The 15,124-nt window shown below is 39.3% G+C and overlaps 1 protein-coding gene across 2 annotated transcripts in view; it reads right to left on the reverse strand.

The window, feature by feature from the left end:
- SNX24 (sorting nexin 24) overlaps positions 1–15,124 on the reverse strand; it is a 171,975-nt gene that overhangs the window by 72,851 nt on the left and 84,000 nt on the right. The window lies entirely within an intron of this gene.

Here is a 15,124-nt window from a genome sequence, read left to right on the forward strand (position 1 = left end):
GTCTGATGTGGTAAGTTTGTGACCATGATATATTTCATCCCTTTAATTACAGTAGCTGATCCCCCAAAACCCAGAAGGCTCAGGAGACCCTGGCCCAACAGCACTGATTAATGAGCCCTGGAGCCAAATGCTCACTAACAAACGACAGCAACCCCGCATACGTGTTTAAAAATAGCGGCAACTTAAATGCCTTAAAATGCTCCTTAACTTTTTAATCAGAGAACACTCCTCTCCTAAAATTATTTCACTAAATGCATATGATGGCATCAAAATACAAGCATGATGCCACAGAAACAGTCTGTCAAAAATCACAGCCCATTATGGGTATTTCAATGACGGCAGTGCTGTGTCATCTTTAAGACAACGAAGCAAACAGTAGTACATTTTAGGTTAATTTCGTTCTAACCTGCATATTCATCTCCAGTCTCAGCTGGGCTTATTCTGCTGTTTGCAAAATGGGGAAAATGTACTAAAGGTTCGTTTTCCCTGCATGATACGAGTGACAGCTTGTGCTCCCACCTTCAGGAGGTTGAAAGGCCAGATGAAAAGGCTCTCTGGGTGCACTAATTAGTAAGCACTAACATGACACTTTCTTGATTCTTAGGTCACGGGTCAAGACTGGGGACAAGGGATGAGGAATATGGTGAAATGCTCATGAGAACACAGCACTAAGGTAGGTGGGGGAAGGACGCTCGGCAGGAGCTGAGGAGCAGATGCTCTGTGTTTCCAAGAGTTTGTCTTTGGTTCCGTCTGCTTTGCTGAGGGAAAGTCTGTCATCACCTAGATGAAGGAGAATTGTTCCACGACCTAGTAAGTCTGGTTTCCCATTTCAATTGCCCTTCTGAAGGAAACAAAACTATGAGGTCATGGGACACTAAAGAGTGTTAAACACATTATGCTACCCCTATTTAAGCATATGAGATACAAGATCACACAGCTTCATTATGAAAATACCTCTCTATGGGTCTAAATTTCTGCCTTACATGTATATATGACTGTTTTGGAAAGCCAGAAATTATGTCATCAAACAAAACGTGTTCATATTTTTGTACTTCTTCCAATTAGAAACAAAATCTTCTGTCCCATGACTCAGTTTAAGAAACCTACTTTTATTAAATAAGTGTGAAATTTTTTTTATCAATTTCACCAATTAGAATTAAAATTTATCACGTACTTTTCTCTATGTGTCTATGTGTGTTATGTACACCTCAGCCCCTGTTCTTTTTTCCTCAAGAAATCCCTCTAAAAAATACTTTTTCTTTGCTGAATTAGTGAAAATATTTTCTTCAAAAACATATGCATATGCTTCAGATTCTAAGATATATCTGTATTATTTTTTAGAAAAAAAATTTGTTTACTAGTTCACTAAAGTAAATCCATCTTCTTCAAAGACCCTTCAAAGCCAGGAATACAATGAGAAAATCACCCTGAGCAAAGCAAACAAAAGAAGCACAGCTTCAACTCAGGGGCTTGGTTAATAGAAATCAGAGTCTCCTTTTTAGTGTCAGGTCTCAGATTTAAATCAGGACAATGTGGGAGCAATGAAAGTACTTTCCATCTGCAGAACTGTAAGAAATAGAGGAAGTTACGTTCTGAGTTCAGTTACTTGAGGCTTCATCACAAAAACCACCACTTTAATTGGCACGTTTGCTGAAGAACCCATAGAAGGAGAAAGTTGAAGACTCAGAAAGGTTCAGCTTACTAGGTTGCCCCTCAGGTGCTCCCTCCTGAAGGCCACAGATAAGACACATTACACAGCAGCTGCCTCATGGAATGTCACCCCTTCAATCGACCAGATGGCTTCATTACCAAGTTCCACAGTTACTTCACACAATCACTCAATTTCATTTTGGGGAGGAGGGGCTGGGATGTAGGTAACACACACAGACACATAGAGAAAAGTATGTGATAAATTTTAATTCTAATATTATTATTAGGTTGCTATTTCTTAAATGCACAATATACCTAATACTGTTAAGACGTTTTTCTTTTAAATGGGAAAACACCTTGGAAAGGAAGTTTCTTAATCAAAATTTCCATGACAATATGAAACAAGAAATGGAGTCCATAAATTCCATAGCAGACTTATTTTTTTTTCTTAATAGTTTCTGACACACGTTGTCCCTGCTGCCAGGAAAACATTTTCCCTCTTGCCTTTCCTGGCAAACTCCTAGTGGCTGTTATCTACCTCGAAGGCGGGGGCAGCACAGATGATGTTAGGAATGAATGCACGGTATCTGGCCTTCATTCTTTCAGTTATTTAATAGATATTTACTGAAGGACTACAATGTGCCCACGAGTTGTTTGAGGCTCTGAGGATCCAGCAGAGAACAAGACAAGCAAGAGCCCAGACTTCACGGAGCACACCTCCGTTATAGGGTCCAGTGAGGAAGGCAGAGCATGAGCAGATAAAAAACCGCGGTGAGGTCGAGACACAAAAGCGCAGTGAAGAATACAGCAGGGTAACCCAGAGCTGGACGAGGGTGCTGTTTTACACACTGGTGAGAAGAGGTCTCTCTGAACAGAGGCCGCTAGGGGTACAAAACCTGACAGGAAATACCAGGAAAAAGCGTATGCAGGAGTTGAATGTGGCTGCCTCTGGAATTTCAGACTGGGTAGACAAGCATTGTTTGTTTCTGTCCTCCCCCTACCCCCCTCATCCCCATATTTAAGGTAAAGCCTAGAGCAGGGTGATTTCCACTTCTGGCCAAGATCGGCTAACAGTGTCCAATAACTGACCCAGTTGAAACTCTGGCTGGAGTTTCCAGAGAAGGAGAAACAATTATACAATTGGACAAAATAAGTGGGAGAACTGGCTCTTGATGAAGACACTGGACATGAGGAAATGAATGACACCGAGAGATGGGAAACAGTGATTCCTAAGATTACCCCAGGCCACAAGGTGGCCTGAATGAGGGACAGGGAGGAGAGAGTGACAGGAAGCCATGGCGATTTCCGGGGCGCAGTTTTGGAGAGGAGTGAGCCACAGGTGAAGGGAATTTCTGTGACTTGCCAGAGGTCTCCCTCCAGCATTCAGCTGAATCCTCATCAGCACATGGGACTGAGCAAACCACCCAAGGACAGGAAGAGGTTAGAGACCCCAGTGCTCAGCGCTCACACACACCTGGGCACAGCGCTTGCTCCCAAATGCCAAGGTAGAAAACCTCCTAATTCGGGAAGCACTCGTTAGAGAGCTCAGAGGGGTCCTGTCTCAGCAGGACAGCTAAAGTAACTGTAAACTAAAAGCTTTTCTAATCCCGAGTAACAAACCTTAAAAGCAAGACCTGGAGAGAGTAAACTGTTTCTGAGTAACTTAACCACTTGCCAGAGCAAAGTTCAAGAATATTTTTGAGAGCATAAAAACGTTCAGTACCCAACATGACAAAATGTACAAAGCCTGGCATTTAATCCAAAAGAAGCAAGAAACTTCAACTCATAATGAAAAGAAAAAACAGTAAATAGAAACTAGTCCAAAAATGACACAGATGATAAAATTAGTAAAGCATTAACTTGTTATAAGAAAATTTCTTGTGTTCAAGAATCTAGAAGAAAGGTTGACTGTGTTAAGTGGAGGCATGGAAGATATAAGCAAGAGTTAGATGACAGGTCTGGGTCCTACTGAAGAGTAAAAAATGTCTGTGAATAAAAATATACATATACTGGAGGAGATTAGCAGCAGGTAAGAAAAGGTAAGTAAACTTAAAAATCCAGCAGTAGCAACTTAAATCAACAAAGCATTCGTGAACCATGGGACAGCTTTAAACATCAAAGTGCATGTATAATTAGAGTACTCATAGGAGAAGTGAGATGTGGGGGGAGAGGTTGGAGAGAAAGACGAATATGTTTGAAGAAATCTTGATCAAGAATTTCCCCAATTTGATAAAAACTATAAACTTGTAAGTCCAAGATGACCAATGGACCCAAGTACAAGAAACAGGGGAAAAAAACCCAAGGCAAAACATAATCTGATTTTTAAAACCAGTAAGAAAGAAAACCTGAAAAGCTGCCAGAAAACAGAGACATCACATAGAAAAGAAAGATAAGTCTGAGAGCAAATTTTTCAAATGTTTCTATAAATAACCAACCTTGTAAGAGTGAGTCAATGAATATATATTTCGGTTATGTAAACATGTTCTATGTAAAGTGGCATATATAAAATCAACGTACGATTTAGTGTTAAACTTTTAATCATTAAAGTGTTTAGGAATTTTTCCCAAATAGTAAAGCCAATAATAACAAAGACTTTTATAATTCTTATATGCAGGCACTGCTCCAAGCTCCTTTATCATGACAATTACTCATTTAATTTTCACAACAACCCGCCACAGGATAGGTAGTGTGATCCTCATTTTACTGGCAAGGAAACTGAGGCACGGGTTAAGTATCTTACCTATGGTAGCTACATTTTGAACTCAGTGATTCGGTTCCTGAATCTGCCTTCTTAACTACTGCACAATACTGATTCCCAATGAACAGACTCCCTTATAGTCCTGTTCACTGGGGGAAATACTCTGGAGTGGGAACAATGCCTTCCATACAGTCTCTTCTCAAGGCTGCTCTGCAGGAACCTAGGACCCTTGGCAGAGAGGGAGGTGGTGATGCTGGAGTGAGGAATTCACCCCTAACTACAGCCTGTGCTCCTCTCAAACATTGATCTATGTAGAAAGCATACAATTCTGCAGAATAGAAAAAATCCTTCTGCCAGGATCTGTGTCCATATCACCTCCCCAGTCAGTCTCCTTACATTGCCATCCCCAAACTCTGTGTGTATGGTTTTGCTACAAAAGTATATGCTTACAAGGAAGACTGCTCAAAAGTCCAAAGGAGATAAACTGAAAAGCATGTTTAATACATAAGAGACTTGGATAAAACCATATTAAGTTTGTTTATTTGGATCCATTTAAGCTACTTGTTTCCTTTCAGAAATTGTCTATATTCATATAAGCTCTTTACGTACATATAAAATGTTATTTTCTTAACACAACTGTAGCTAGAGCATACAGTTCTACTACTTTTATTTTTTACTTTATTTACTTAATACATAGACACCTTCATTAATGAGCACATTTTGACATACTTCCTTCTTTAATGGCTACATAGTACTACCATGTATGTTGTTACCATACTTTATTTAATGAGGACCCTAATCAAGGTGAATATTAAGTTACTGGAGTATTTTTCACTGTATATTTTTAATATGTTTATATACATTTATTTATATAAATATGTACATATATATTTATTTATGTCTACATATACCTACATATATTTTATTTATATATGTTAATGATAAATGTATCTGTATAGACATACACATCTCATTCTTGTTCCTGTGTATGAACTCACACACATATATACAGAAGATAAATTACCAAAAATTTTACCAAATTCACCCCCCTCAATTGTACTAAGTTACCCTGCCACCAAAAGGATATGGAATGCCTGGCTCATCCTGACCAACATTGGCTACCAGTCACTTTGGCAGCATGATGAGGAAATGAGAACGAATTGGGAATAGTTTGCCCAGGGTTTATAGTAGCATAAGTTTCCATTCCAACTGTCTTACATAAAATCACATAGAGACCTGACCTATCCGTCTAGCCCTCTACTTTTGGAGATATCCTTGCCTTCAGAGATTTCTAGAAATTCCTCTGTATAAAGCAAGGGAAGCTTCATGTAACTAAATAAACATATTAGGATTTTCATTTAAGTTTGTTTAAAAAACAGAACTATACTGTTCATGTGACTATACTGGCCACAGTCCTAAGAACATTATTAAGTCCTCAGACTTCCAATTGAAAAGAAAAATAAATATGACTTTAAAGAGATTTCAATCTGTAAGTGCGGTTTTGACTACATGTTAGAGTCTGTTCTTTCCCCCCCCCAATTCAACAACATCTCTGAAGTTAAACTGTAAATCAATGATAAAAAATTTTATAATTTGGTTTACACCTAGTTTTTTCAGGAATGTTCCTAAAAAAAAAAACAAAATAAACTTAATCTAAAGAAGGACTTAACTTATGTTCTAGGTTGAATGATCTCTGTCTTCAGAAGCTCATATCTTTCATAGTCATTTAGTTTCAACAAAAGAAAAGTTTCGTACCTAAAAGTGTCTAATAAATAACTTTTAGGTGCCTTACAAATAAAGATGGAAACTCTAAATGAAATTAAAGTTTTAAGTCCAGTCTTCCAAGTAGTTTGGATCACTAATGCATTATAATAAGGATATACTAAAGCATTATACTAAGAATACACATAAAGATACACTATCAGCTTCAAAATGACTTTTCTTTCTATATACACATATATATACTAGGCACATTTTCCACCGGGAAGATGGGAAGGTGCTTGTCTCAGACATGCGGGAGAGAGAATACTTTATGTACTATGTTTATGTCTATGAAATTCTCTTTGAAGATTTTTTCAAAAAAGGAATTCAAAAAAGCAGCCAAGAAACAGCGGAAATCTAGAAACAATACGCGGGTATTGGGGGATCCTAAAACACGAATTCTGCAGCCTAAAGAGTATTCAAATTAGAGTAAGAGGCCGAAGGGTTCCAAGAAGCATGCTTTCAAGAACAAAATGGGTATGATTAATAACCTATTTTCATTAATGAGGTTTTAGTGATAACATCAAAGCATTCACCTTTCTCTGTTATGAAAAAAAAGTGCTTAAGAATTTCAAGAAAACCAACTAAACAAAACTGTATACAATGTACAGTTCCAAATATAAAGCAAAATAAATGCAACATGACCTGAAACAGTTTAGAGAATTAAGAGTATCAGGACTTCCCTGGCGGTCCGGAGATTAAGACTTCACCTTCCAGTGCTGGAGGTGAGGGTTAGCCTGGATGGGGAGCTAAGATCTTACATGCCTCACAGCAAAAAACCAAACCATAAGACAAACAATATTGTGACAAATTCAATAAAGCCTTTAAAAATGATCCTCATCTTAAAAAAAAAAAAACCTGAACAAGATTGTCCATCTGAAGGAAAGCTTGAAACATTCTCCAATGAGCAGTACAGGTTAACAATATATAAGGCTACCTTTCCTTCTTTACAATTCCAAAAACTTGATTACATGGTGAAAACATAAATAAATGTACACACACATATAGAATTATCATATGGGAACATTAATTATTGTACTCAGCTTTTAGAATCAATCTATACAACAGAGAAGACAATTATTTTTACAGAACAGACTGCAAATATTTTTTTGTGTAAAAAGTAATGGCATAACTAGCAGAAAACGAGAGATGAATGGGGAAGGAACGGGATGTAAGGGAAGTAAACAGGGTCCACGTCTTTCCATCTTACATAACCGACAGTCAAAGCATGCTGCTTAAAAGTTGGTGAATGAAAGTTGTTCAAGTTACACAGTAACAAATATAAAGTCATAATGTTGATTTTAATTGTGAAATTAAAATCATATACACAGTGAAAATGGAGTAGAGTTTAATACAGGCGTGGAATCAACTCAGTTCATATTTCTAAGAGATTAGGAGGGACACAGAGATTTTCCAAGACACCAAGAAATAGAGATTCAGTTATAGTATTAATACTTACAGTAACATTGCTTAAAATAAATTAGTAACTTTTCAACTAACTTCTGGTTCTAGAAGGTATTAGACATTTTATTTTTCCTTTTACATGTTTATGAAGTGTTGACATTTTTTCCGTGTATATGAAGCACTTCAGGTAACCTAAAAATGACATAACCTCTGCTAAATGTTTTTGTTTTACATCTCTCTGGTTATAAAGGAAAGATTCTCTTGCATTTATTAATATTTACAGAATTACAGGTTTTCAGTGTAAACCCTACTGCTGACTAATTTTAGCTGCAGCTCCCTGACTGATTACTTGATTATGAAAAGTCTTCATTTTTCTTTTCCTCTTCAGCCACATCTATGACACAAACCCAATCAATCAATTCAGGATGAGGGAAAAAATGCACTCAGATATATCAGGTCATACATATTGATTGGTTAGCATAATTTTTCATTAGTTTCAATATCATATAACTTTAACTTAGATTTTCTATAAAATGTGAAAGCTGCTAGTTCTTTGCTTACCTGAATTGTTATGGCAATAAATTTTATACAGCATATTATGTTAAACAATTAAGCATTCTGGAAGATAGATGCTACGTGAACCTTATTATTTTATTTTATGACCTGCTTTGAAAGAAGGAAAATAGATAAATAAATTTTATCTGCACTACTTCCTAACTTGGGCAAATCTCTAAGTTTCTTTGAGCCACAGTATCTTCACTAATAAAATACGGAAGATGAAATGATACCTACTGTATTAATTTGTCAAATAATAAATATCTTGGTGCTTTGTAAGGTGCTCTGAAATGGAATGAAAAATTTCTAACTATGAACACTGTAACGCAATTATCCCCCAATTAAAAATTTTAAAAATTGCTGTGAAGCAAAGACATCACTTTGCCAACAAAGGTGCATCTAGTCAAAGCTATGTTTTTTCCAGTAGTCATGTACTGGGGCCACAAAAAGTCAGACACAACTGAGCGACTAAACTGAACTGAACTGAACTGATGCAGATGATACCACTCTAACGGCAGAAAGCGAAGAACTAAAGAGCCTCTTGATGAAGGGGAAAGAGGAGAGTAAAAAAGCTGGCTTAAAACTCAACATTCAAAGAAAACTAAGATCATGGCATCTGGTCCCATTACTTCATGGTAAATAGAAGGAGAAAAATGGAAGCAGTGAGATTTCATTTTCTTCAGCTCCAAAATCACTGCAGGTGGTGACTGTAGCTGTGAAACCAAAAGATGCTTGCTCCTTGGAAGGAAAGCTATGACAAACCTATACAGCATATTAAAAAGCAGAGACATCACTTTGCCGATAAAGGTCCATATAGTCAAAGCTATTGTTTTCCCAGTAGTCATGTACGGATGTGAGAGTCGAACCATAAAGAAGGCTGAGCACTGAAAAACTAATGCTTTCAAATAGTGGTGCTGGAGAAGACTCTTGAGAGTCCCTTGGACTGCAAGGAGGTCAAACCAGTCAATCCTAAAGGAAATCAACCCTGAATATTCATTGAAAGGATTGATGCTGATGCTGAAGCTCCAATACTTTGGGCACCTGATGCAAAGCTCCAATACTTTGGCCACTTGATGTTGGGAAAGAATGAAGGCAAAAGGAGAAAAGGGTGGCAAAGGATGAGACAGATAGCATTACTGACTCGATGGACATGAATTTGAGTAAACTCTGGGATACACTGGAGGACAGAGGAGCCTGGTGGGTTACAATCCATGGGGTCAGAAAGAATTGGACATGACTTAGCAACTGAGCAACAACAACTCACTGGGCTAAAATCATGGTATTAGCAGGGCTGGGTTCCTTTTGGTGGTTCACTGGGAGAAAACATTTCTGTTTCCTTGTGGTTCTAGGACTTGGTCTTCATTTTCTTCCTGACCCTCAGTTAAGGGCAAAGTTTGCAGCTTCTGGAAGGCACCTGTACTCCTTGGTTCATGATCTCCTTTCTCAGTCTTCAAAGCCAGCAACAGGAGATCAAGACCCTCATGTCCTGCTTCTGTGACCTGCTTTTCTGCTTCCCCTTCTTTTTAAGCGAGAGACTCATGGGATTATATTGATCCTATCCAGATAAGCTAAATTGTCTCTGTGATCTCAAGGTCCATAACATTCACCACCTCCATTAAGTCTCTTCTGTATATCAGGAAACATACTCACAGGTTCTGGAGATTAGGGTGCAGACATTTTGGGAGATCTACTATTTCTTTTATCACAGACCAAGAGGAAGTGAGAATATCTGGGTGTGGGGGCAGGATGGTCCCGGCAGGTGGAAGATTAAATGTTTGACAGGGTTATGTGCCTAAAGTGATGAGGAGGGAGAAAAGTCAGAGAGAAGGTCTGAATAGTAGTGGAGAGAGGTGAGGAGAAATAGAAACAAAGGACAGGCTATCATAATTAGATGTCGAATTTCTTTAAAAAAAAAAAAGAAAGAAAGAAATGGAAATAAATATAATGGTGAGGTTTGGGAATCTGAGCAACCTGAAGAATGGTGGTGCCAGTAACCAAGCTGGGAAGACCGTCGGAGGTCGGGGGCAGGGGGCGGGTGCAAACAGGAGCTCTGCACTGTTGCATTAAGTTTGAGATACATGTTCAGTTCAGTTCAGTCGCTCAGTCGTGTCCGACTCTTTGCGACCCCATGAATCGCAGCACGCCAGGCCTCCCTGTCCATCACCAACTCCTGGAGTTCACTCAGACCCACGTCCATTGAGTCAGTGATGCCGTCCAGCCATCTCATCCTCTGTCATCCCCTTCTCCTCCTGCCCCAAATCCTTCCCAGCATCAGAATCTTTTCCAATGAGTCAACTCTTCACATGAGGTGGCCAAAGTACTGGAGCTTCAGCTTTAGCATCATTTCTTCCAAAGAAATCCCAGGGCTGATCTCCTTCAGAATGGACTGGTTGGATCTCCTTGCAGTCCAAGGGACTCTCAAGAGTCTTCTCCAATACCACAGTTCAAACACATAAATTCTTCGGCGCTCAGCTTTCTTCACAGTCCAACTCTCACATCCATACATGACCACAGGAAAAACCATAGCCTTGACTAGACGGACCTTAGTCGGCAAAGTAATGTCTCTGCTTTTCAATATACTATCTAGGTTGGTCATAACTTTTCTTCCAAGGAGTAAGCATCTTTTAATTCCATGGCTGCAATCACCATCTGCAGTGATTTTGGAGCCCCCCAAAATAAAGTCTGCCACTGTTTCCCCATCTATTTCCCATGAAGTGATGGGACCGGATGTCACGATCTTTGTTTTCTGAATGCTGAGCTTTAAGGCAACTTTTTCACTCTCCTCTTTCACTTGCATCAAGAGGCTTTTTAGTTCCTCTTCACCTTCTGCCATAAGGGTGGTGTCATCTGCATATCTGAGGTTATTGATATTTCTCCCAGCAATCTTGATTCCAACTTGTGTTTCTTCCAGTCCAGCGTTTCTCATGATGTACTCTGCATATAAGTTAAATAAGCAGGGTGACAATATGCAGCCTTGACACACTCCTTTTCCTATTTGGAACCAGTCTGTTGTTCCATGTCCAGTTCTAACTGTTGCTTCCTACCTGCATACAGATTTCTCAAGAGGCAGGTTAGGTGGTCTGGTATTCCCATCTCTTTCAGAATTTTCCACAGTTTATTGTGATCCACACAGTCAACGGCTTTGGCATAGTCAATAAAGCAGAAATAGATGTTTTTCTGGAACTCTCTTGCTTTTTCCATGATCCAGCGGATGTTGGCCATTTGATCTCTGGTTCCTCTGCCTTTTCTAAAACCAGTTTGAACATCAGGAAGTTCACAGTTCACGTATTGCTGAAGCCTGGCTTGGAGAATTTTGAGCATTACTTTACTAGCGTGTGAGATGAGTGCAATTGTGCGGTAGTTTGATCATTCTTTGGCATTGCCTTTCTTTGGAATTGGAATGAAAAAGATAGACATTAAGTAGAGATGTTCAGTGGACTGAATTTACACGTTTGGGGCTTAGGGAGAGGTTTTGGCCAGAGATATACATTTGGGAATCATCTAATTGTGAATGCGATCTAATGTCAGGAGACAGGATCTGATTACCTAGGAAGTTTATTCTGCGGTCTTGAGCCCATATCAGGGCTTATGGTTTTCCATTCTAGTATGAGAAAACTTTGCTGCATTTTCAAGTCTTCTCCTTCCAGATTGAAACTTCTCTAGCTCCTCTAGCTGTCCTTCAGAAGACCCACCTTCTGGTTAAAATATAGTTTGTCACTATTCACCTAAAATATAGAATCCAGGACTTAAGAAAATATGGCCATTCCCCAGTTAGTGAATGGATTATGTCTCCAAAATCTACAATTGAGGTAGTTTAAAACTCAACACAGATTTTCTCATATAATAAGTATAAAAGATAGATTTCAACTCATAAAAGAAACTCTGTTTAGCCCATATATGCAGAAATGACAATAATATTTTTTGGTAGGAATTATTCATATACATGTTTTTATTGTAGATTTCTTTTTGTGCTTCTATGAGATTTTAGAAACACAATTTCTCATCATTTTATAAAGACATTTTTCTTACTTGAAGAATTAACCATGTTCATTACAGAAAACAAGGAAATAAAAGAGGACAGAAAAGACTCTGAGTCATCACATCATACCTACTTTTTGTAATTTTTTTTCCATTTAAACATCATAAGCCACCTTTCATTCTAACAGATTCTGTCTTATATAATGGTTACATGAAATAGTGCGTGCATGCTCAGTCATGTCCAACTCTTTGTGACCCCATGGACTGTAGCCTTCCAGACTCCTCCATTCATGGGATTCTCCAGGCAAGAATACTGGAGTGGGTTGCCATTTCCTTCTCCAACAATAATATTTTTATTTCACCCACCAGCTTGGCAGGATAACACAATGGTTAAGACTTCTGACCCTTGAATCAAACTGTCTGGGTTTGAATCCTATGTTTTCTATGGTTCTCTGCTGGGCTTGGGTAGCACTCCATGATTTGGGGCAAATTATTTAACCTTTATAAACCTCAATTTTCCCATCTATAACATGAAGCATATAATGGTACCTTTCAAATAGGTTTGTTGTCAGGATTAAATGTGATTATCAGTGTCAATAATTTACTATATTATCTCACATTTAGCAAGAACTCAAACAAGAATGTTATCTATTAATATCATTATTAACCTCTAGTCACTTTCACAGCTGTTTCTGTATCAGCATGGGGGAGGGAGACTTGGTGGACAGAGAGGGAAAAAGATGACCCCACAGGAGTGTAACTACTGACCACATCCATTCATCTCCACAAGGGAGAAGGGACTTTTCTCCCATCAGCAGAGGTGGTTGAGCCTGCAGGGCAAACCTGTGGCTTCTGCACTCACCTCTATCAGCACCCACTCAGAATCCTGCATTGCTGATAAGACCCATCCACTAAGACCCAGTGGAATCCTGACTTTCCTTGATCTTAGTGTAAGATTCCTTATCTTTGACCCATATTCTTCTAAATCTTTTTGGAAGCTCTAGTTCACTGTTGGCTCACAGTGAACCTTGAGGTCAAACAAAAGCGCTAGGTCTTCCCTGATAATTCTGGAACAAGTGATTGTGAGAACTGAGGTCAGGCTTACAAAGGACCATGTCTGTTTCCACCCATCGTATGAGGATGCTGCAACTTTTCTGAAAATTTATGCTATCATCCAAATCATAAGCAAGCATTTCTGCCCAGCCTTGTGTCATTGGAGAGTCTACAGTAGTCTTCCTTCATTCAGGCCCGAAAATTCATTCTACAACCTCCCCACTGGTCTCACTGCTCCATTCTTGCCCTGTAACCATCTGTGTTTCACAGTAGCCCTTTTCAGGCCTCCACCAGATCACATGACTCCTCTGCTGCACTCATTACATGGATTTCCACCACTCCTGGAGTAAAATTCCAGTCCCTATTGTAGCCTACAAAGCCCTATACCCACAGGCTTCAGAGCCCCTCTCTCTTCTACATCTCCTAACACACCCCTCTTACTTATCCTGGTCTATGCACACCATTCAGTTCAGTTCAGTCGCTCAGACATGTTTGACTCTGAGACCCCATGGACTGCAGCACGCCAGGCCTCCCTGCCCATCACCAGTCCCCTTACTGACCATCAAATGTATCAAGCACATTCCCAGCTTTAGGGTTTTTGTTGTTGTTTAGTCACTGAGTTGTGTTTGACTCTTTGTGAAACCATGGACTGTAGCCCACTAGGCTCCTCTGTCCATGGGATTTCCCAGACAAGAATACTGGAGTGGGTTGCCATTTCTTTCTCCAGCCTTTAACAATATCTGGCAACAAAGTAGGCTGAATACAGGAAATAAATGAGGAAGCAAAGAGGGGAAGGAGAGTGAACAAGTAATTAACAGCAAGACAACACACTGGGAAGAACATGTCCACAACTTAGCCCAGTTCAGCAGTCTGATAGTAAAAAAAGAGATGAATTATTTTTGTCAGAGAGAAAAATCAGTAAGTTAGACATGATAGAGCAGACAGTACAGAGTCTGATCATTTCCTATAGAAAAATTTGTGGTAGCTGGTCTAAAGAATACTGTTCATGAGGGCATGAGTGCTATGAAGAGTTTTGAAATCTAGCCCTTTTATTAAAAAGAAACTACCCATGTTAATAATTAGCACCACTGTGGAGAAGCTACATGATATGGCACAAAGCATGCCAATCTAGAGTCAGACACACCCGACACCCAGATCTGTCACTTGCCAGCGGTGATTCCTTAAGAATATTGCTTATTCACTTTGAACCTCGATTTCCTCATATGGAAAATGGAGATGATACTATCTGTTTCTTTAGGCCGGTGGCAGAGTAAATATGAAGACATGGTATATAAAACACTTGGCACTTCACCAGACACAAGACTGGTGCCCTATACATCCTAGTCTCTTCCCACATGTTATTGGGTTTCTCACAAATCTAAATGGAATCTGAAGCCATTAATAACCTCCAATTCTCTAACATACCATGAAGCTCTATGATGCGCTATGCTTCTGTCTTAAAAAACATCTTCACAAAAAATCATGCAACTCAAAAGTTCAAGTATTCCCAAAGACATTTGGGAAGAGACTAGAATGTGTATTCTCTTTATAAAAATGAGCTTCCCAGGTGGCACAATGGGAAAAAAAATATCTGCCTGCTGATGCAGGAGACCCAAGAGACAGGGGTTGGAGCCCTGGGTCAGGAAGATCCCCTGGAGAAAGAAATGGCAATGCCCTTCCCAGTATTCCTGTCTGGAAAATTCCACGGACAGAGGCGACTAGCAGGTTACAGTCCATGGGATCGCAAAAGAGTTGGACACAACTGAACATACATACACACACACACACTATATGAATATACATATACACATAAGCATATGTACGCAGATAGATAAATAGGGATAGACAGATGAAGTGCAAAGGGTAAGCTTGGGTAGAGAAGAACTACTGCTTATTCCTGACGCGTTTTCTTTCTATTGGCATCAAGCATTTAAGATCCAAGACCCTCTTGTGTTCTCTCAGGACGGAACTAATGGTCCTCAGTGGCCCCCACGGAGGAAGTTTACTTGAGCACATGCCGTCTGC

The sequence above is a fragment of the Capricornis sumatraensis genome, chromosome 9 (genome assembly GCF_032405125.1).
Source record: "Capricornis sumatraensis isolate serow.1 chromosome 9, serow.2, whole genome shotgun sequence".
Taxonomy (NCBI): Eukaryota; Metazoa; Chordata; class Mammalia; order Artiodactyla; family Bovidae; genus Capricornis; species Capricornis sumatraensis.